This window comes from Elephas maximus, chromosome 1 (genome assembly GCF_024166365.1).
Source record: "Elephas maximus indicus isolate mEleMax1 chromosome 1, mEleMax1 primary haplotype, whole genome shotgun sequence".
Taxonomy (NCBI): domain Eukaryota; kingdom Metazoa; phylum Chordata; class Mammalia; order Proboscidea; family Elephantidae; genus Elephas; species Elephas maximus.
The window spans coordinates 238,134,022-238,156,284 of record NC_064819.1 but is presented as its reverse complement, the minus strand read 5'-3'; the positions used below and the strand labels follow the sequence as shown (position 1 = coordinate 238,156,284).

General features: G+C 46.2%; 1 protein-coding gene and 1 non-coding gene across 8 annotated transcripts in view; one reads left to right on the top strand and one right to left on the bottom strand.

The window, feature by feature from the left end:
- Positions 1 to 22,263, top strand: part of PDE10A (phosphodiesterase 10A) — a 745,035-nt gene that overhangs the window by 372,775 nt on the left and 349,997 nt on the right. The gene's annotated exons all lie outside the window — the stretch shown is intronic.
- LOC126058107 (U6 spliceosomal RNA) lies at positions 14,358 to 14,464 on the bottom strand. Its single transcript, XR_007513092.1, has one exon. It is a non-coding gene; the product is annotated as a U6 spliceosomal RNA (small nuclear RNA).

Genomic DNA, 22,263 nt, shown 5'->3' with positions numbered 1-22,263 from the left:
CAACAAAAAAACCCAAACAAACCAACCCTGCCCACCCCCCGCCCCCAACCGCCCGAACTACTTTTCCCAGTTGGTAGCTGAGGGGGTGGGAATAAAGGCTGCTACACCTGGTCAAAGTCAAACCTTGTTTTGGGAGACGGTGTGCCAAGGAGGCACAGGGGTGTAGCATTGCAAAGAACATGTAACGCCGCAGTGTTTGCCTGTTGCTGCTGCTTTGTTCAGTGGCACGGCCAGTGTGGTGTCAGTCCCCATGGACCTCCTCCTACCAGCCCACGTGGGACCACTAGTAATGCTTTTTGTATTAATGATTTTGATTCTCCTTCTTCTTTACTACTTTATTCTCAAAAAAGTTATTGATACAGGTTTACAAATACTGATTATCCCAAGACGGTAGCAAAACACCCGAAAACTTGACAAAATCAGCAACTATTAGAACACCGGCAAAAATGAAAACAACATCTTGAGTTTGTGGGGTGCGTGCAAATGAAATCACATGATTTGAAGGGTCATTGTAATTGGCTAGTAATGACAGCTGTGACCGGAATCAGGTTAGAAGCTTCAAAAAGTAAATAGGCATAGAGTTTTAGCCTTGTAGGCATACAAATTGATACATGTAAGCTGTTTTTGTTGTTATAATCAACTACAGTTATACCCAAACCCATTGCCGTTGTTGGTTCTGACGCATAGGGACACTATAGGACAGAGTAGAATTGCCCCATAGGGTTTTCAAGGATCGGCTGGTGGATTTGAACTGCCAACCTTTTGGTTAGCCGCTGATCTCCTAACCACTGTGCCACCAGGGCTCAACTGCAGGTGTATTTTTAATAAAAATAATAAAATTTTGCTGAAACACAGCACAGAAATTTTGGACAGTCATTTTGGTGTTGCTCCCTCTGACAGTGTCACCTGGTATGATCTGTGCACACCCCTTCCTGTGCCCGTTATAACAGAAATACCATAAGTGGATGGCTTTAGCAAACAGAAATTTACTTTCTCATAGTTTAGGAGGCTAGAAGCCGGAATTCAGAGTGCCAGGTCAAAGGGAAGGCTTTCTCTCTGTTGGCGCTGGAGGAAGGTCCTTGTCTCTTCAGCTTCTGCTTTCTGATTCCTTGGAGATTTCCATGTGCCCTGGCATTTATCTTACCCCATCTCTTCTTTCTAACTTGTTTAATTTCTTTCATATCTCAAAAGAGCTTGACTTAAAATACACCCTATGTTAATCCCTTCTCTTTAACACAACAAAGACAACCCATTCTCAAATGGGATTCTAGCCACAGGCAAACCAAAAACTGAACTCAATGCTGTCGAGTCGATATCATCTCATAGTGATTATATTGACCCTTTACAACACATAAGTTTGGCTGACATAATTCAATCCATAATACCCACCATAATTCACTTCACATCCATCATGTAGCTTGGGGTTTGAATGGAGCCAAGGACTGCAGCATTCTTATTGGGACATTACAAAGGTAGTAAGTACTTGATGTGTGCCATCAAGTCAATTCTGATTCATAGCGATCCTATAGGACAGAGTAGAAGTACCCTATATGGTTTCCTAGGGTGTAATCTTTACAGAAGCAGGTGCCAGGTCTTTTACTGGCTTTATGTTGCGAAGGAAGAGTAGCCGAGACTAGAATGATGGACCAGTTGGAGCTGTTGGGTAAATGGTGCCACGTCAGCTGAGATGGAGGCCTGGGGAGGAGGATGCCAGGTGGGCTGGGCTCAGGGGTCCTATGGTGTTCAGTCTGCGATGCCTGAAGTGCATCATGGTGGAGATGTTAAGGAGGCAGTTGGATGAATGAAATCTGGAAGTAGGAGGCTTTGATGGAGACTGGAGAGTAAAGATTGTATTTACAGTACAATCACAGGGTTGGAAGCCCCAGGGAGCATGTATAGACCTCTTCACGTGAGGGTTGCGGTTTTGCAGGGAACGGCAGACGGAATTGCTCAGTAGACAGCTGCCTGCACCGTGCAGGTGCTGTGTGATGGTGGAGGATGGCCGCTGGACACGTTCCGCGTGGACTGCTTTAGAGACAGCATTCGCCGAGTCTCCGGCATTGAGGTGGAGCCGAAGCCAGAGGCGTGCCCAGAGCCTCTGAGGTGCAGGGGCAAAGTGAGAAGAGGGCAGAAGACACCTGACAAAGGAAAAGGCCTACGGAAACCCTGGAAAGGGGCAAGGAGATGAGATGGAACAGAGTGTGCCACGGAGTTCACAGGAGGAGCTTCAGGAAGGAGGAGGCCAGATGCCACCGAGGTTGAGTAAGTTCACCTGGTTAGGATGTGACAAATGACCTTTGTCCAGAGAGTTTTCATGGAGTAGGAGAGATGGACGGGGGCTTCAGAGGGTGAGAAGTAAGCGGAAGACGAGTGTATGGCTGCTGTAGTCAGTGAAGCGGGGCCGGGAGCTCGTTCAATAGCTGTAGGGAGATAAAGATGGTTCCCCCCGGAGAGGATTGCCTTGAGGTTGCGCATTTGTTGAGAAAAGGAGTCTGAAGGAATAAGATAAAGAGGATGAAACAAACCTTAAAGCAGATAGCAAGAACAGGCTGTGGTGGACACGGGAAGGCTTTGTACACTGGAAGGGAAAGCTCTTCCTCAGGACGAGAGCTGGGGCGAGGGCAGGTGTGAACGCAGTTGCATGTTTAGGTGGATAGAGGGGAAAGGTGAGAAATGAACAGCTTTCATCAGCTTGTAGTTGTTGTCATTTGTCCTCCAGTGGGCTCAGACTCGTGGCAGCCTTACGTATAATAGAACGATGGTGCAGCCCTGCGTCATCTTCACGATTGCTGGAATGCCCAAGTCCAACGTTGTGGCTCTTCTGTCAGCGCATCTCATTGAAGGTTTCACGGACCCTCTATTTTACCAAACCTGATGTCCTTTTCCAGCAATTGGTCTTTCCTGATGCTATGCCCCAAGTTAGTAAAACAAAACCTCACCATCCTTGCTTTTAAAGGAGGATTCGCTTCTAAGGAATGTTCCTTCCGCCTGCTACCACCTACCCATGCTCCCTGATTGAAGGGGTGTGGTCACCGGAGTGGGCAGGCAGGAGAACAGGCTGGAGGAAGCCTGGGACCAGTGATGAGGGGGCAGGAGAGAGATGCCTGGGTCCTGACGGGAAGAGCATCATGGCGGAGGCCAGCAGAGGCCAGGAAGGATGGGTTAGTAACAGAGTTAGCTGAGTGATGGGGAGCGATTTTGGACGTTTTAGAAGAACCACCATACAATGAGAGCTGTTTTTTAGAAAAATCTATCCGTTGATGGGTGTGACGTGACCTGGATTGAAGAGCAGGTGCAGAGTGGATACACACACTCCCTGCCCTTAAAACAAATGTTCTGGACCCGAAAGGCTGGATGTTTTCAAGCTCTTAATAACATGCCTTGATAGATGTTGCCCAGCTGGATGACATTGCAATGGGGTCTTGCGGGAGGAGGGTACTTGACACGTGGCGTTGACTGAGGGACTCTCAGACAGGAGAGCCAGCAGCCTGCCACATGTGCTCAGGAGACAGGAAGTGGAGTGATGGCTGGTGGGGAGGCTTCCTGCAGGGGGCAGCTGTGGTGGACCAAGGAAGGATCACTCCTTCCCCTTGGAGCTCATTTGCGTTTTGTCCTGGGAGGACTCTGCACCAACAACTGTCCTCATTGCTGGTGGTAAGCACATCGGGACATACCTGTCTGAAGAGGACACAGACAAGGTCAAAGGCAATGAGGGTCTATTTGAGGGGTGCCAGTTGATGGGGAAGTGCAGGTGGGACCCTCCTTGGTGGCATCCTGTGACCAAAGGACAGTCTGAGCTCCTGGACATGTTCTTCCAGGTGCCCCGTGCTGCCGCCTTTCTTCCCGCCTCTGTCTCCTTCCCATCCGTCCTCCGCAGGCTAAAGTCCAGCAGCACCGAGCTGCTTGTAGTTCTAGAACTTCTGCCCTGACTCTTGGTGTCTGTCCTGTCTGGCAGCAGTCCCCAGGAACCTTCCTAACTTCGCCCCAGCCTTGGCCTGTCCCTTCATCTTGTTTCCACAAAGCCAGGAGTTTGTAATTGCTTCTTTTGTGCTGTCTCTCTTTAGCCTGTGTCTTCCTGGAGGGCAGGAAGCATGTCTCATTTGTTCTTGTAACCTCAGTGCCTAGTATATGACCAAACACTGTCTGGCTAATGAACAAATAAGTGTATGAAAGTGTTTAAGAGGCCGAATTGTGAGCAAAATGGCCCTTTAACAACACCAGTTTTTCTCAAAGGAAAGGAACAGCGAAAGGAATGGTGGTGCTGCTGAATTTTGCTAGCATAACTTGAAACTTCTTTTGATTCATTCATGTTTTTCATATGACCCAAACACACTATTTGGCAGCAATGGCCAGGGCTCGAGTCACCATGAACATGTGTATTCTGTCCTCAGCCTCTGAGCCGGTAAGCTCAGCAGAGCCGCGGGTTGATGGAAGAAGGGAGATAAGTGTTTAGAGTGTTTTGAATGCCTCCGTTTTATTTCCTGAAAACCCCCAAACCCAAACCCGTTGCCATCCAGTCAATTCTGACTCATAGTGACCCTATAGGGCAGGGTAGAGCTGCCCCATATGGTTTCCAAAAAGTGCCTGGTGGATTTGAACTGCTGACCTTTTGGTTAGCAGCAGGAGCTGTTAAGCACTACACCAAAACCAAAAACCAAACCCACTGCTGTCGAGTTGATTCCGACTCATAGCGACCCTATAGGACAGAGGAGAACTGCCCCATGGAGTTTCCAAGGAGCGCCTGGCGGATTTGAACTGCCGACCTTTTTTTTTGGTTAGCAGCTGTAGCACTTAACCACTACGCCATCAAGGTTTATTTCCTGAAGCAGTGATAATTTTTTTTTTTACTTTGATGAAAACATTTTTCACACTGTTGTTTTTAGGTGCAGTCAAGTCACTTCCAGCTCTTAGCGATCTGTGTACAACAGAAGGAAACACTTCCTGGTCCTGCTCCATCCTCACCATCTTTGCTATGTTTGAGCCCATTCTTGCAGCCACTGCGTCAATCCATATTGTTAAGGGTCTTCTTTTTCACTGACCCTCTACTTTACCAAGCATGATGTTCTTCTCCAGGGACTGATCCCTCCTGATAACATGTCCAAAGTACATGAGACGAAGTCTTGCCATCCTTGCTTCTAAGGAGCGTTCTGGCTGTACTTCTTCTAAGACAAACTTGTTCATTCTTTTGGTAGTCCGTGGTATATTCAATATAACGCAAAGGCATCGATTCTTCTGTCTTCCTTATTCCTTGTCCAGCTTTCCCATGCTTATGAGGCTATTGAAATTACCATGGCTTGGGTCAGGTGAACCTTAGTCCTCAAGGTGACTTCTTTGCTTTTCAACACTTTAAAGAGGTCATTTACAGCAGATTTGCCCTAATAGAATAAATCATTTGATTTCCTAACTGCTGCTTCTGTAGGCATTGATTGTGGATCCAAGTAAAATGAAATCCTTGACAACTTGAATCTTTTCTCTGTTTATCATGATGTTTTTTATTGATCCAGTAGTGTGGGATTTTTGTTTTCTTTATGTTGAGGTGTAACCCATCCTGAAGGCTGTGGTCTTTGATCTTCATCAGTAAGGGCTTCAAGTCCTCTTCACTTTCAGCAAGCAAGGTGGTGTCATCTGCATAACACAGGTTGTTAATGAGTCTTCCTCCAATCCTGATGCCCCATTCTTCTTCATATAGTCCAGCTTCTCGGATTATTTGCTCAGCATACAGACTGAATAGGTATGGTGGGAGGATACCACCCTGCTGCACACGTTTCCTGGTTTTAAGCCTTGCAGCACCCCCTTGTTCTGTGTGAACGACTGCCTCTGGGGACGAGCACATTAGCAAAGAGGAAATGTTGCTTATAAAGTGTGGAAATGATTGTGCTTATTTGGACATGATGAAGTATTTATAAGGGTACAAGCACATGTGGACTTTTAAAAGTTGGTAGGGACTATGTAAGAGGCGGTCTTGCATGAAGAGCAGTTTACTTAGCTGCAATTAAACAACAAACAAACCAAAACCCTAGAAGGCTAAATGCAGAATTGCCAGCTGGGGAGGGTGGTGGTTGACGTGGTGAGTGAGGACGGAAGAGAGCACCTTGACTATGGAATTCAGGTTGTACTTAGTGTATATGAGTCATTTTATATGTTTCTGTATTATATTTTTACCAGAGTCTGAAATAAAATACTTTAAAATGACAGCCAAAAGGGCATGGCTACTATTCATTTCTGGGTTTGGTAATTATGCTTTATATCTGTTGTTATTGGGGTTACATAACATTTTAAATTTTCCCTCTGCCCCGGGAGCAGAAGTTCACTTTTAAAACCATTCTGTTCCAATCAGCCATCATACCTTTTTAGGATAATAATCTTTGTTTCTCGTAATTAAATATATCATCTAATGTCTTTTAGGCATATTAGAGGCTTAGTTATAAAACCTCAATAATTAAAACAATGTGGTATTGGCATTGAACAGATAGACAAACAGATGCAACAGAAAAGTCTTAAAATAGGCCCAGATACACAAAGGGACTTAGTATCTTCTAAAAGTATCGCCTCGTCTGAGAGGAGAAAGACTGTTGAATGAATGATTCCAGGAAAACTAGGCAGTCACCTAGAATAATCAGATCATATCTTGTACAGGACCTCCAGGATAGATTTCAAGTGGTTCAAATAACTAAATGTAACAAGAAGGAAACCAGGAAAAGAAGAAAGCCTTGAGGAAATTCCTTTCTAGCCTTGGAGTGGAGAGAGCAGTTGAATATGACTCACGATCTAGAAGTGATAAAACAAAAGGTCGATAAATTAATCTGCGTTAAGAAGACCTTTGTTATGGTCCCAAACACCACCAGCAAATCATGACCTGTTCTTTTGAAGTTCTCGTGTTGTGACACCCTATGTCTTGTACCTATCTTTCCTCCATCCCCTCCCTGTGCATTTTGTAAGCTGCTTGTGGGTCTTGAACTTCTACCTTAAAGGGGAAAAATGCTTGAAACTCCTATCACAACACAGGGCTAACCTTCTTAAAATACAAAGAGTTCCTAGAAATAGTTAAGAAAAAGAACCACAACCCAGTAAAAATAGTCAAAGGATATGAACAGTTTGTAGAAAAAGAGAAGAAGGTGGCTTTTAAACAAATCCCAAGATGCCCAGCTTCCGTCAGGATAAGGTAAAGGTGTCAAATCCAGCAGATTTGTCAAAATGAGTAATGGTTATAACACTCTGGGCAATTCTGTGAGAAGGCAGCCTCTCTCACAGACTCCTAGTGGGAGTACAAGTCGGTACAGTGCATATGGAGGGCCAGTTGGCAATATCGATCAATATTAAAAATGCATGTACCCATTGGACCAATAGCTATACTTCTGGGAATTTATCACTCAGCTATACTCACACATAAGCTAAATGACATATAAACAAGAGGATTAATATATTGCAGCACGTTTGAAATAAGACTCTGAGAACAACCTAAACTCTAACAGAAGGGGCCTGGTTAAACAAAATTTGCAGCAGGACAAACCAACATAATAAAGACCTTCCAGATACATTGCTGTGTGAAAAACACAGATTTAAAACCACACACACACACACACACACACACACACCTGTGTTAGAACAGTGACAGTATGTACTCATATTTGCATTGCATAAGACAACTCTGGGAAGAAACATAAGTAACACAACTTACTTGCCATTGTGGGGTGAGGGAGGGGAGGGGTGGGAACTGGGGGATGGGGAACAGAAGTTGTAGGGAGACTTTTCAATGTATACTTTTTTGTGTTTTTTTTATTTTTAATAATGTAATTTATTACCTATTCAAAAAATTGAATTTAGAAATAGAAAAGAATTTACTGAAAAAGGCCATTTAATTCATCTTCACTTGCCTTACATTGTTGGTGATGTAATCTTTTTCTGTAGTTGAGTACTTTCCTATCTTCCTCTTGAGATCACAGTTTTATTTTTCAGCCCCTAAAGTTTGTTCAGTTGATTTTTGCCTTCTTCTAGCCTCCCACTCACTTCTCCTACACAAGATCTCAAAATGTCAAACCACGAGTATTAAGAAAAAAATGGCATGCATCAGTTCCCCTCAGATTTCTCTCATCAGCTCCTTTTTACGTCATGTGCACATTTGAAAAAAGGGAAGAAAACACTTGTATTTTAATGTAACTTCTGACTCGGATATACAGTCCGTGGCTTCATGTTTAAGATAGGAATTATTGTTTAAACAGTTGGAGACCTGCCCGCCAACTTCATCTGGTAAGAATCACTACATTTTGGCAAGAAACCTAATGTCTTCCTCATGGAAATGTGAGCTTCACATCCTTGCTCTTCTCGTGTGAATGAAAATGTAGTGTTACCGTGATTTGATTGTTGATTCAGAAAGGGGACACTGTAATAGACTTGTTCATTCCTCAGCAAACTGACTGAGCTGGTGTGGGACCTGCCCTGGGTCTGTTAGCCACCATGAAGGGCTGTCCTGCTTTAGAACCCACCTCTGGATCAAGGGAGGGTTCCTCCCCTCTGGCTGTGCCTTTGTGGTGGAACTCAGTGATTGGATCCTCAAATTTGACCAACTCCCCCATGCTGCTTTGGGGTTAAATTAATACTGCTTCATTAACTGTCTAAGCAGATTTCTGAGCAGGTCCTCACTCCTTAGCTCCTAGTTTGGACATCTCAGCTCTGCTTATTTTCCTGTGTTTTGCTTATAATGTTGACGTTTTTCTTTGTCTTATCACTTAATATTATTTCCTCCTAGTCCACCCATTGGTTTTATTTTAGCTGCTACTTCCTTCCTTGTTACTGGGTTTTGTGAAAAACCTTTCCTTTCCTTAAATGTCAGCCTTCTACTCTGCCCTTGGAAACTGCGCTCCTGACCATGCCCTCATGCTGCTGGGGTCTTTGCCTGGTGGATACCGAGCTACCCAACTCAGACTTCCGCCTCTGGTGGTAGACTGTGCTTCAGGGGAGAACTGATCATTAGCACTCTTTTTTTCTTGGGGTGGAGTGTGGGCATGGGTGGGGAGAAGCTGGAAGCCTAGTCCTTTCCCTCCACTGAGCAGTGTTAATACCTTCAAGGTTTTTCAGATCACTGCGAATGTCTTTATGGTAAAGGTTATTTTTATTACTAATATTAGTACTCTAGTTTAATTTCATTTGTCATAAGACCCTACTACATCTGTTGAGTTTTGGCACCTGCTGTGCTTTGTAACTGTTCTGTTCTTTTCATCAAATGAGCCATCGTTAGGAATTCTGTCATTCTTTTCTGAGTGATTTTTGAATTTTCTTTTTGTTTTGTGTTAACATGTTTTTCAATGTATCCTGGCCAAATTTTTTGAGATTCAAAATTATGATGACTTCTTGTATCTGAGTTAGTCTGCTGGGAAGTGCCACATAGTCTTAATACAGTAAAATATCGAGTACCAGGTTTTTGTGTGACCTGAACTTCTTTCAAATGCCATAATTGGAAAGAGAACTGCCTCAGAGAGTGCATATGGAGTGTTTGTGTGAAGAAAGAGACAGTTTACTCACGTTCAATTGTTCTTTCTTTGCTGATACAGTCTCCTGGCCCTTGTCTGTATTTCTCTAGTGCTTTGTGCCTGGCAGCTTTTCAGTAAGAATAAGTGGCTTTTCAGTGGGCTGAGAAATGTGTGTGTGTCTGTGTTTGTTAAGCACATATCAGGGAGGCAGTATAGCGTGCTTAGTTAAGACATGGTTTTGTAATTAGACAAACCTGCGTTGGAATCCTTGCTTTGCCATGAAGATTACATGAGATAATACCTATCAAGTGTTTAGGACAGCGCTTTAAAAAAAAAAATTTTTTTTTTTTTTTTTTTTGTAAACACCGTTAGTACCACACAGCATTAAAACCGCTTGCCATTGAGTCGATTCCCAATCACAGCAACCCTATATGACAGAGTAGAGCTGCCGCATAGGGTTTCCAAGGAGCGGCTGGTGAATTGGAACTACCAACCTTTTGGTTAGCAGCTGAGCTCTTAACCGCTGCACCACCAGGGCTCCTACACAGCATTGTTGTTGTTAGGTGCTATTGAGTCGGTTCCGACTCACAGCGACACAGCATCAGTTGTTGTCATTTCCTGGGCTTGGAGAGAGCTCTGTGTGGGCCGACGTACTGAAGGGGGCTGAAGGGGGCCCGTGGCGGCCTGGCCTGAGTGCTGCCCAGGGCGGGAGCCTTTGTGGCTGGCAAAGGGAGAGGAGGAGAGGCTGTGAGCAGCGCCCATGGCTGGGAGAGGTAAGTCTGCAGGACAGGAAGTGCCACTTCTGGAAACACTGGTGTCAGGAAATGGCTGGAGTCACAGAGCAACTCTACTGTCTTGGCAAGAAATTAAAGGAAAACGTGTTGAAAATAAAAGGGAAGAATTTTTGGAAAGAGAATGAACTAAGGAAAAGTGGTTGCCATTAACATTCTTCTGTGCAGGGGGATTGTGAATGGCCATTTCCTCTCAGGGAGGTCTCTGTGCCTCACATAGACTCGATCCCTCTCTGGTGTTGGGGTCTCACACTCACCATGCCCCTGACCACTGCCCAAGGTGGGGAAGCTGTGACTGCAGCTCGGAAAGCAACAGATCTCAGGGGACACGAGTCCCACCCAGAACGTCCTCTGTGTTGCTGGCTCGTCCCTCTCTGGGCATTTCCCAGTGGACACTTTGGTGGGTTATTTGCTTTGTATGGTCGTTTTCTTTGTAGCTGGTTATTTGCAGATTGTTGGGCTGTTCTTTCAATTAACTACACAAGTGGTCTTAGTCCTATACATGCATATATAAATATGTATACATTTTTGTAAATTAATTCACTCTAAAGAATAGGAGTCCCTTGTGGTGCGAACAGTTAATGCACTCGGCTGCTAACTGAAAGGCTGGAGGCTTGAGTCCACCCAGAGGCACCTCGGAAAAGAGGCCTGCTTCCAAAAAACCAGCTATGGAAAACCCTACGGAGCAAGGTTCTACTCTGACACACAGGGGATTGCTGTGAGTCGGAATTGATTCAAAGGCAAACAGATCGTTTTTTGGCTTTAACGTGAAGAAAGGTGAGGGTGTGCCCGTGAGCTGTTATCTTCACAAGGGTGGCTTTTGAGAAGGCTGCACTTTAAACCCCTTCAGGAGGTATTCTACATCTGGCTTACATTTACAAAACTATCCGTCTGTTACATTATTTTAATTTAAAATTCTACAGGTAATTTGATGAATTACACTTTTATCTGTTATGATACTTCGGAATCCTTTAATACTATAGGATGGACAGGTATGGTTTTTTTTAAGTTGCTGAATTGACGTCTGTTTTTCAGTTACATCTCATGACTATTAAAAGAAATTCCAGGCAGGTGTTCAGGTGGGGGAGCGTGGCAAAGTGCCCCTTCTCCCAGTTCCCCTGCATTTTGTGGGGCATCAGGATAAATGTGTAATGACACCAACATTCATGGCTTGTCCTGTCTTTCCTTGACATGATGAGCTTCAGGGCAGGAGCCTCAGTTCTCTGTCTATCTAGACATGAGTCCCTGGGTGATACAAATGGTTAACACACTTGGCTGCCAACCTGAAGGTTGGAGGTTGGAGTCCACCTAGTGGTACCACGGGATAAAGGCCTGGCCACTGAAAAACCAGCCATCGAAACCCTATGGAGCCCAGTTCTACTCTGACACACGTGGTGTCGCCATGGGTCAGAGTTGGCCCAACGGCAAATGGTCCCTCTGATGTTGACTCGGTAACCGATGACGTTTCGTCTACATCGGTCTCTCTGGTGCGTGTGGCTGTCTGTTCCCTTAGTGGGCTTTGAGACCCTCATGTATGGCGACACAGGCTGACGGACCAGACGTGGCCTACGCCCACGTGGCACCTGTAGTCAGCAGGCCCAACCGACCAGGACACACCATTGTGTGGTCGTGCACATAAGAGGGGAGAAGAACCAAGTGGGGCACTTGGGAAAGGGATATTTTAAAAATAGAAGCGGCAGCACATCACCTAGGCCAGATGAGTAGTTTGGGAATGGCGACACACATACCAGATAAATGTGACATAGTGACTCTGCCATGGTGATTCACTTTCATCCTGAATAGGGTCCCTGTACTCCCAATAACCCAAGTCACCAGAAAGTCATTAGTTGGTTCCGAATCATAGTGGCCCTATGTACAGCAGAACGAAACACTGCCGGGTCCTGCATCATCCTCACAATCGTTGTGTTTTAAGCCCATTGTTGCAGCCACTGTGTCAATCCATCTCTTTGAGGGTCTTCCTCTTTTTTGTTGACCCTCTATTTTACCAAGCATGGTGTCCTTCTCCAGGGACTGGTGCCTCCTGATAATATACCCAAAGTATGTGAGATGAAGTTTTGCCATCCTTGGTCCCAAGGAGCATTCTGGCTGTACTTCTTCCAAGACAGACTTGTTTGTTCTTCTGGCCGTCCGTGGTGTATTTAATATTCTTTGATAAAAACGTAATTCAAAGGCATGTACTCTTCTTTGGTCTTCCTAATTCATTGTCTGTGCATCTGAGGCAATTGAAAACACCATGGCTTGGGTCAGGGGCACCTTAATCTTCAAAGTAACATCTTTGCTTTTTAACACTTTAAAGAGATATTTTGCAGCACATATGCCAAATGCACTATGTTGTTTGATTTTTCTTTTATTTTCTTTAATGTGAGAAATTTGGTAAGTTTTTAATGTTTGTATATGCCATGAAACCATCACCACAGTGAAGATAGTGAACGTATTCATTACCTCCAAAAGTTTCCTCAAGCCCCTTTATCATCATTCCTTCCATCTCCCTTGGTGCCCCATGTCCCCTGACCTACTTTCTGCCACTATAGATTTTATATAAATGGAATCGCACAGTATATACTCTTTTTTTTTTTTTCTGGCTTCTTTCACTTAGCATAATTATTTTGAGATTCATCCATGTAGTCGTGTGTATCTATAGCTCATTCTTTATGGCTAGATAGTACATGCCATTGTGTGGATACAGTGTAATTTGTTTATCCGTTCACCTGTGGGTGGACATTTGTGTTTTTTCTGGTTTTGTTCTAGTACAAATAATATTGCTATGAACAGATTGTATGGATATATATTTTCTCTTCCCTTTCAGGGATCATTTTTTTTTTTAAATTGTGCTTTAAGTGAAAGTTTACAAGTCCAGTCAGTCTCTCATATAAAAATTTATATACACCTTGCTGTATACTCCTAGTTGCTCTCCCCCTAATGAGACAGCACACTCCTTCCCTCCACCCTGTATTTCTGTGTCCATTCAGCCAGCTTCTGTCCCCCTCGGACTTCTCATCTCCCCTCCAGACAGGAGCTGCCCACATAGTTTCATGTGTCTACTTGAGCCAAAAAGCTTACTCCTCACCAGTATCATTTTCTCTCTTATAGTCCAGTCCGATCCCTGTCTGAAGAGTTGGCTTTGGGAATGGTTCCAGCCTTGGGCTAGCAGAAGGTCCGGGGACCATGACCTCTGGAGTCCTTCTAGTCTTAGACCGTTAAGTCCAGTCTTTTTACCGGAGTTTGAGGTCTGCATCCCACTGCTCTCCTGCTCCATCATGGATTCCTTGTTGTGTTCCCTGTCAGGGTTGTTGTTGTTGTTGTTGTTAGGTGCCGTTGAGTTGGTTCTGACTCATAGTGACCCTGTGCACAACAAAATGAAACACTGACCGGTCCTGAGCCATCCTTACAATCGTTGTTATGCTTGAGCTCATTGTTGCAGCCACCGTGTCAGTCCACCTCATTGAGGGTCTTCCTCTTTTCCGCTGACCCTGTAGTGTCTGTCAGTTTGTCGTACTGTGGGGGCTTGCATGTTGCTGTGATGCTGGAAGCTATGCCACCGGTATTCAGATACCAGTAGGGTCACCCACGGAGGACAGGTTTCAGCTGAGCTTCCAGACCGAGACAGACTAGGAAGAAGGACCCAGCAGTCTACTTCTGAAAAGCATTAGCCTGTCAGGGTAGTCATCGGTTGTACCTGGGCACCATCTAGTTCTTCTGGTCTCCATCTAGTTCTTCTGGTCTCAGGCTGATGTAGTCTCTGATTTATGTGGCCCTTTCTGTCTCTTGGGCTCATAATTTCCTTGTGTCTTTGGTGTTCTTCATTTTCCTTTGCTCTAGGTGGCTTGAGACCAATTGATGTATGTTAGATGGATGCTTGCTAGTGTTTAAGATCCCAGACGCCACTTACCAAAGTGGGATGTGGAATGTTTTCTTAATAGATTTTATTATGCCAGCAGACCTAATTGTCCTGAAACCATGATCCCCAGACTCCTGCCTCTGCAACTCTAGCCTTTGAAGCGTTTGGTTTATTCAGGAAGCTTCCTTGCTTTTGGTTTAGTCCAGTTGTGCTGACCTCTCCTGTATTGTGCATTGTCTTAAAAATATGGAACGCTTCATGAATTTGCATGTCTTCCTTGCGCAGAGGCCATGCTAATCTTCTCTGTATTGTTCCAATTTTAGTATATGTGCTGCTGAAGCAAGCACTGTTGTTTGATTTCTTGACTGCTGCTTCCATGGGCATTGATTGTGGATCCAAGTAAAATGAAATCATTGACAACTTCAATATTTATCTTGATGCTGCTTGTTGGTCTAGTTGTGAAGATTTTTGTTTTCTTTATGTTGAGATGTAATCCATACTGAAGGCTGTAGTCTTCCATCTTCATCAGTAAGGGCTTCAAGTCCTCTTCACTTTCAGCAAGCAAGGTTGTGTCATCTGCATCTCATAGAACATTGTAGGGCAGCATTTTTTTAAAGCAGGAATTTTCTGCCATTTAACCTAGAGTTTGTATTGTTTATTTTCATGGTTTCTTTTTTTTTTCTTTTTAGTACTTGAAGTCCTAAATCACTTTACACAGAGTAAGACAAAAATGAAGAGACATGTATATAAATATATCCCCATCTCTGAGACTGGTATATAAGTATGTGTTCTCTTGGCAGAATACTTTAATTTTTTATGTGTGTTTGGACTCCTGGCTGGGAAAGATGGCATTGTGATGTACTTTTGTGGATAACTGCAGTGATGTGCATAGAGGTGGAGGCTGTAGAACTCATAATGGCTAGTGTGTCAAGAAATTTGAGTCACAAGGATCTTCACATCTTTCTTAAAGTTACTCTTTTTTCTTAAAATAGTCATTACTAATCCTAGTGGTCATGTGCAGTCACTGCTGATCCTAGTGGCCGTGTGGCAGTCACTGCTTATCCTAGTGGTCGTGTGGCAGTCATTGCTGATCCTAGTGGCCGCGTGGCAGTTATTGCTGATCCTAGTGGCTGTGTGGCGGTCACGGCTGATCCTAGTGGTCGTGTGGCAGTCACAGCTGATCCTAGCGGTCGTGTGGCAGTCATTGCTGATCCTAGTGGCCACGTGGCAGTTATTGCTGATCCTAGTGGCTGTGTGGCGGTCACGGCTGATCCTAGTGGCTGTGTGGCGGTCACGGCTGATCCTAGTGGTCGTGTGGCAGTCACAGCTGATCCTAGTGGTCGTGTGGCAGTCATTGCTGATCCTAGTGGCCCTGTGGCAGTCACTGCTGATCCTAGTGGCCGTGTGGCAGTCACTGCTGATCCTAGTGGTCGTGTGGCAGTCACTGCTGATCCTAGCGGCCGTGTGGCAGTCATTGCTGATCCTAGTGGCCGTGTGGCAGTCACTGCTGATCCTAGTGGCCGTGTGGCAGTCACTGCTGATTCTAGTGGCCGTGTGGCAGTCATTGCTGGTCCTAGTGGCCGTGTGGTAGTCATTGCTGATCCTAGTGGCCGTGTGGCAGTCATTGCTGATCCTAGTGGCCGTATGGTAGTCATTGCTGATCCTAGTGGCCATGTGGCAGTCATTGCTGATCCTAGTGGCCATGTGGCAGTCACTGCTGATCCTAGTGGCTGTGTGGCAGTCACTGCTGATCCTAGCGGTCGTGTGGCAGTCATAGCGGATCCTAGTGGCCGTGTGGCAGTCATTGCTGATCCTAGCGGTCGTGTGGCAGTCATAGCGGATCCTAGTGGCCGTGTGGCAGTCATAGCGGATCCTAGTGGCCGTGTGGCAGTCACTGCTGATCCTAGCGGTCGTGTGGCAGTCATAGCGGATCCTAGTGGCCGTGTGGCAGTCACTGCTGATCCTAGCGGTCGTGTGGCAGTCATTGCTGATCCTAGTGGCCATGTGGCAGTCATTGCTGATCCTAGTGGCCGTGTGGCAGTCACTGCTGATTCTAGTGGCAGTGTGGCAGTCATTGCTGGTCCTAGTGGCTGTGTGGCAGTCATTGCTGATCCTAGTGGCCGTGTGGCAGTCATTGCTGATCCTAGTGGCCGTATGGTAGTCATTGCTGATCCTAGTGGCCATGTGGCAGTCATTGCTGATCCTAGTGGCCATGTGGCAGTCACTGCTGATCCTAGTGGCTGTGTGGCAGTCACTGCTGATCCTAGCGGTCGTGTGGCAGTCATAGCGGATCCTAGTGGCCGTGTGGCAGTCATTGCTGATCCTAGCGGTCGTGTGGCAGTCATAGCGGATCCTAGTGGCCGTGTGGCAGTCACTGCTGATCCTAGCGGTCGTGTGGCAGTCATAGCGGATCCTAGTGGCCGTGTGGCAGTCATTGCTGATCCTAGTGGCCGTGTGGCAGTCATTGCTGATCCTAGTGGCCGTGTGGCAGTCACTGCTGATCCTAGTGGCCGTGTGGCAGTCATTGCTGATCCTAGTGGCCGTGTGGCAGTCATTGCTGATCCTAGTGGCCGTGTGGCAGTCACTGCTGATTCTAGTGGCCGTGTGACAGTCATTGCTGGTCCTAGTGGCTGTGTGGTAGTCATTGCTGATCCTAGTGGCCGTGTGGCAGTCATTGCTGATCCTAGTGGCCGTATGGTAGTCATTGCTGATCCTAGTGGCCGTGTGGCAGTCATTGCTGATCCTAGTGGCCATGTGGCAGTCACTGCTGATCCTAGTGGCTGTGTGGCAGTCACTGCTGATCCTAGCGGTCGTGTGGCAGTCATAGCGGATCCTAGTGGCCGTGTGGCAGTCATTGCTGATCCTAGTGGTCGTGTGGCAGTCATAGCGGATCCTAGTGGCCGTGTGGCAGTCACTGCTGATCCTAGCGGTCGTGTGGCAGTCATAGCGGATCCTAGTGGCCGTGTGGCAGTCATTGCTGATCCTAGTGGCCGTGTGGCAGTCATTGCTGATCCTAGTGGCCGTGTGGCAGTCACTGCTGATCCTAGTGGCCGTGTGGCAGTCATTGCTGATCCTAGTGGTCGTGTGGCAGTTACAGCTGATCCTAGCGGTCGTGTGGCAGTCACAGCTGATCCTAGTGGCCGTGTGGCAGTCATTGCTGATCCTAGTGGCCGTGTGGCAGTCATTGCTGATCCTAGTGGCCGTGTGGCAGTCAATGTTGATGCTAGTGGCCATGTGGATAGTGAATTACTTGTTATTCAAATGTGTTGTGAAAATTTCAGCAGGCTCAAATACATCAAGAAGGAGCAGTTTAGGGGAGATCCCTGATGTCCTTCCTCGTGTGTACGGTTCCCAGGGATAAAAGTAAACTGGCAGGAGCATTTGAAGCGCCCTCTGCTCAGGGGAGATGAAGGAAGTCTCCCAGTCCCAGGTGAGATCTCGAAATGGGATTTTTTTTATCAGCTGTCTTCAAACTGTGTGCCTACACTTTCACGAGGATACCTGGGCAAACATGACTATAAGGAATTCAACCTTAGTATAGACTCCTTTATATAAATGAACCTGCCTGGCACCATCTGCCTGACTATAGGCTTAGTAGCCTAGCTCTACTTTTCTGAATTCTCTTTCACTGCTGCCCGACTTCTATGTCCAAAAGAAGAAAGGCTACTTCTTGCCTATCCAGAGTTTTCCTGTGGTTCATTGCCTTGAAGTGCAAAAATCTCTGGGGTCCTGAACAGTGGTATGATTTGAGAATGCTCTGCACCTGAGGGAGAGTCCAGGGAGAACAAGCCAAAGAGAGCTTCTGCAAATGTGGGAGACTCTACCTATTCAACAAACTCCTGGTGAGGTGCTGTATCTCTGTTGTCTCTGCATTTATCTATCCATCCACCCACCCATCTGCCCATCTACCCATCCCCCATCCACTCACCCACCCACTCACCCATCCATCTGTCTGACTTTCCCTCCGTCTGACCGTCCATCCATCTATCCAACCATCCACCTACTCCCCCACCCACCCACCCAGCTACCCATCCATCCGTCCGTCCGTCCGTCCATCCGTCCGCCCGTCCACCCACCCATCCACCCACCCATCCATTCATCCATCCACCTGTCTTAGAGTTAGAATTCAGAAGTGAGAACATTGCCACAAAAAAAGGCATCAGCATTTAAATTATACAGTGATAACCTTCTCAGACAGAAATTTGGCCTGATTTAGCTATTTGATTTGACACTGAGGACTGGCTTTTCCAGTAAGGCTGTGTGATAGAGGGACTCTGTAATCTGAAGGAAGTATTTCTCAGCTCTGAGGTTTTGACAGAAATACGTATCAGGTATACTTGCTGTAAGGAATACATGAGAACATACATCATTCACAACTATTTAAACTCATGATGCAATTTTTATATGTCAACTTACAGATGGGTGATAGGGTACATATTCTGTTGAAAGTATGCTGCAAAACAGTGAGTGAGTGCAGAGGCTGCTCTCATCTGAGTGAGCTGGCTGTATGCAAGTAACTGAGCTAGGCTGGGCGGAGCTCACCACCTGAGTATCTGAAAGCCACGCAGGTGGACGTTCACCACCTGAGTATCTGAAAGCCACGCAGGTGGACCTTTACTGCCTGAGTACCTGAAAGTCACGCAGGTGGACGTTCACCCGCCTGAATATCTGAAAGCTATGCATGTGGACATGCACTACCTGACTACCTGAAAGCCACGCAGGGCAGCCATTCACTACCTGACTATCTCAAAGCCATGCAGGGTGGGCTGGTGAAGCCAACAGAATAGAGATCGCAAACACTGACTACACCTGGGATTTGGCTTACAAGCCTTAAGCAAGACCAGAGAGGACGCCAGGAACTAGTCTTCCTATGTTCAACCAGTTATCACCACTGATGATGGTAGCCAAAATGGCTCTCTGGGGTTGCTTTCCAGAGCACTTCCCTTTAGTATTAACCTCATCAATCGGTGATTGATGACATTCTGTCTACATTGGTTTCTGTGTGTGTGTGGCTATTTGTTCCCTCAGTGAGTGGGCTTTGAAAACCTTGTATGTGCTGACACAGGCTGACAGACCAGACATGGCCACGCCTGCAGTCAGCAGGTGTGCTACCCTGGACACACCAGCGTGTGGGAAAGGAAGCTAAACTGAGAGGGCCCCTGGGAACACCTCCCTGAAGACATGGCCTGGGAAAAAGGGAAGGTGGGGTGAGCCAGTGTGGGTTGGGGTGAAGGGTAGGGGAGGGAGGGTAGGTGCTTCTGGTGGGGGTGCAACAGTGAGAGCCCTGGAGAGGGGGTGTCCTGCCCAAGGACACATGTTTGCATCCAGGTGTAGCTGCTTCCTGTGCCTTAGGAGGGAGTGTGGGGCACTGCCTTCCTGGGCCAGAGGAGGAAGTTCCTTCTGGGAAGGAGCAGATTAATCATATATGTAGGATCACACATCCAGTCCATGGGTGGTGCAAACAGCTAACGCACTCGCTTACTAACTGAAACATTGATGGTTCAAGTCCACCCAGAAAGGCCTGGAAATCTACTGAAAAATCAGCCATTGAAAATGGTACGGACGCAGTTCCACTCTGAGGCATATGGGGCACCATGAGTTGGAATCAACTTGATGGCAACTAGTATTGTATCCCTAATGGATAAGGAAGGACACCAGAGCCACACTGGGGTATCCCCTTAAAATCTCAGCTGAGTCCTGGGGAAGAGACCCTCCTCAGTGATGTGGGGGCGGGTAGCTAATACCAGAAGCAACCCTAACAACACCACTTATAGGCATGTAATGGCTCTCAGTTTTGTTTTTGTTTTTAAAATAATTTCCACTGTGCTTCAAGTGAAAGTCTACAAATCAAGTCAGTCCCCCACACAAAAACCCATATACACCTTGCCACACACTCCCAACCACTCTCCCCCAAATGAGACAGCCTGCTCTCTCCCTCCACTCCCTCCCCTCGCGTCCTTCTCGCCAGCCTCCAACCCCCTTCACCCTCTCATCTCCCCTCCAGGCAGGAGATGCCAACACAGTCCAAGGTGTCCACCTGATCCAAGAAGCTCACTCCTCACCAGCATCCCTCCCCAACCCACTGTCCAGTCCAATCCCTGTCTGAAGAGTTGGCTTTGGGAATGGTTCCTGTCCTGGGGCAACAGAAGGCCTGGGGGCCATGACCACCGGGGTCCCACCAGTCTCAGTCAGACCACCAAGCCTGGTCCTATGAGAATTTGGAGTAAGCATCCCACTGCTCTCCCGCTCCCCCAGGGGCCCTCCGCTGTGTTCCCTGTCAGGGCAGCCATCGTCCGCAGCCGGGCACCATCCAGCTCCTCCGGTCCCAGGATGATGCAGTCGCTGGTCCACATGGCTCCCCCTGTCCCCCGGGCCTGCAATCACCCCATGTCCCTGGTGTTCCCCACCCTCCCCCGATCCAGGTGGGCCGAGACCAACCAATGCATCCCAGATGGCTGCCTGCCAGCGCCCAAGACCCCAGACGCCACTCTTCAAAGTGGGATGCAGAATGCCCTGCCAACAGATTTCACTATGCCAACTGACCCAGACATCCCCCGAAACCACAGTCCCCAGACCCCCGCCCCCACCATGCTGGCCCTCGAAGCACCCAGCCCATTCAGGAAACTTCCCCACCCCTGGCCCAGTCCAACTGCGCTGAAATCCCCTGTACTGTGCGCTGTCCCCCCCTTCACCTAAAGTAGTTCTTATCTACTATGTAATTAGTGAATACCCCTCCCCCACCCTCCCTCCCCCTTCTCGTAACCACAAAAGAATGTTTTCTTCTCAGTTGAAACTATTTCTCAAGTTCTTATAATAGTGGTCTTATACAATATTTGCCCTTTTGCAGCTGACTAATTTCACTCAGCATAATGCCTTCCAGGTTGCTCCATGTTATGAAATGTTTCACAGATTCCTCACTGTTCTTTATCGATGCTTAGTATTCCATTGTGTGAATATACCATAATTTATGTATCCGTTCATCTGTTGATGGGCACCTTCGTTGCTTCCATGTTTTTGCTATTGTAAACAGTGCTACAATAAACATGGATATGCATATATCTGTTCGTGTAAAGGCTCTTATTTCTCTAGGATATATTCCAAGGAGTGGGATTGCTGGATCATATGGTAGTTCTATTTCTAGCTTTTTAAGGAAGCTCCAAATTGATTTCCAAAGTGGTTGTACCATTTGACATTCCCACCAGCAGTGTAGGAGTGTTCCAATCTCTCCACGGCCTCTCCAGCATTTATTATTTTGTGTTTTTTGGATTAATGCCAGCCTTGTTGGAGTGAGATGAAATCTCATTGTAGTTTTGATCTGCATTTCTCTAATGGCTAATGATCGTGAACATTTCCTCACATGTATCTGTTAGCTACCTGAATGTCTTCTTTAGTGAAGTGTCTATTCATATCTTTTGCCCATTTTTTAATTGGGTTATTTGTCTTTTTGCAGTTGAGTTTTTGCAGTATTTATGTAGATTTTAGAGATCAGGCGCTGATCAGAAATGTCATAGCTAAAAACTTTTTCCCAGTCTGTAGGTAATCTTTTTACTCTTTTGGTGAAGTCTTTGGATGAGCATAAGTGTTTGGTTTTTAGGAGCTGCCAGTTATCTAGTTTTTCTTCTATGTTCTTTATAATGTTTTCTATACTGTTTATGCCATGTATTAGGGCTCCTAACATTGTCCCTATTTTTTTTCCATGATCTTTTATCGTTTTAGATTTTATATGTAGGTCTTTGATCCATTTTGAGTTAGTTTTTGTGCATGGAGTGAGGTATGGGTCTTGTTTCATTTTTCTGCAGATGGATAACCAGTTATGCCAGCACCATTTAACTGTTTTGGGGCCTTAGTCAAATATCAGCTGCTCATATGTGGATGGATTTATGTCTGGATTCTCAATTCTGTTCCATTGGCCCATGAATCTGTTGTTGTACCAGTACCAAGCTGTTTTGACTACTGTGGCAGTATAATAGGTTCTAAAATCAGGTAAAGTAAGACCTCTTACTTTGTTCTTCTTTTTCAGTAATGCCTTATTTATCTGGGGCCTCTTTCCCTTCCATATGAAATTAGTGATTTGTTTCTCCATCTCTTTAAAGAATGTCCTTGGGATTTGGATCGGAATTGCATTAAATATATAGATTGCTTTTGG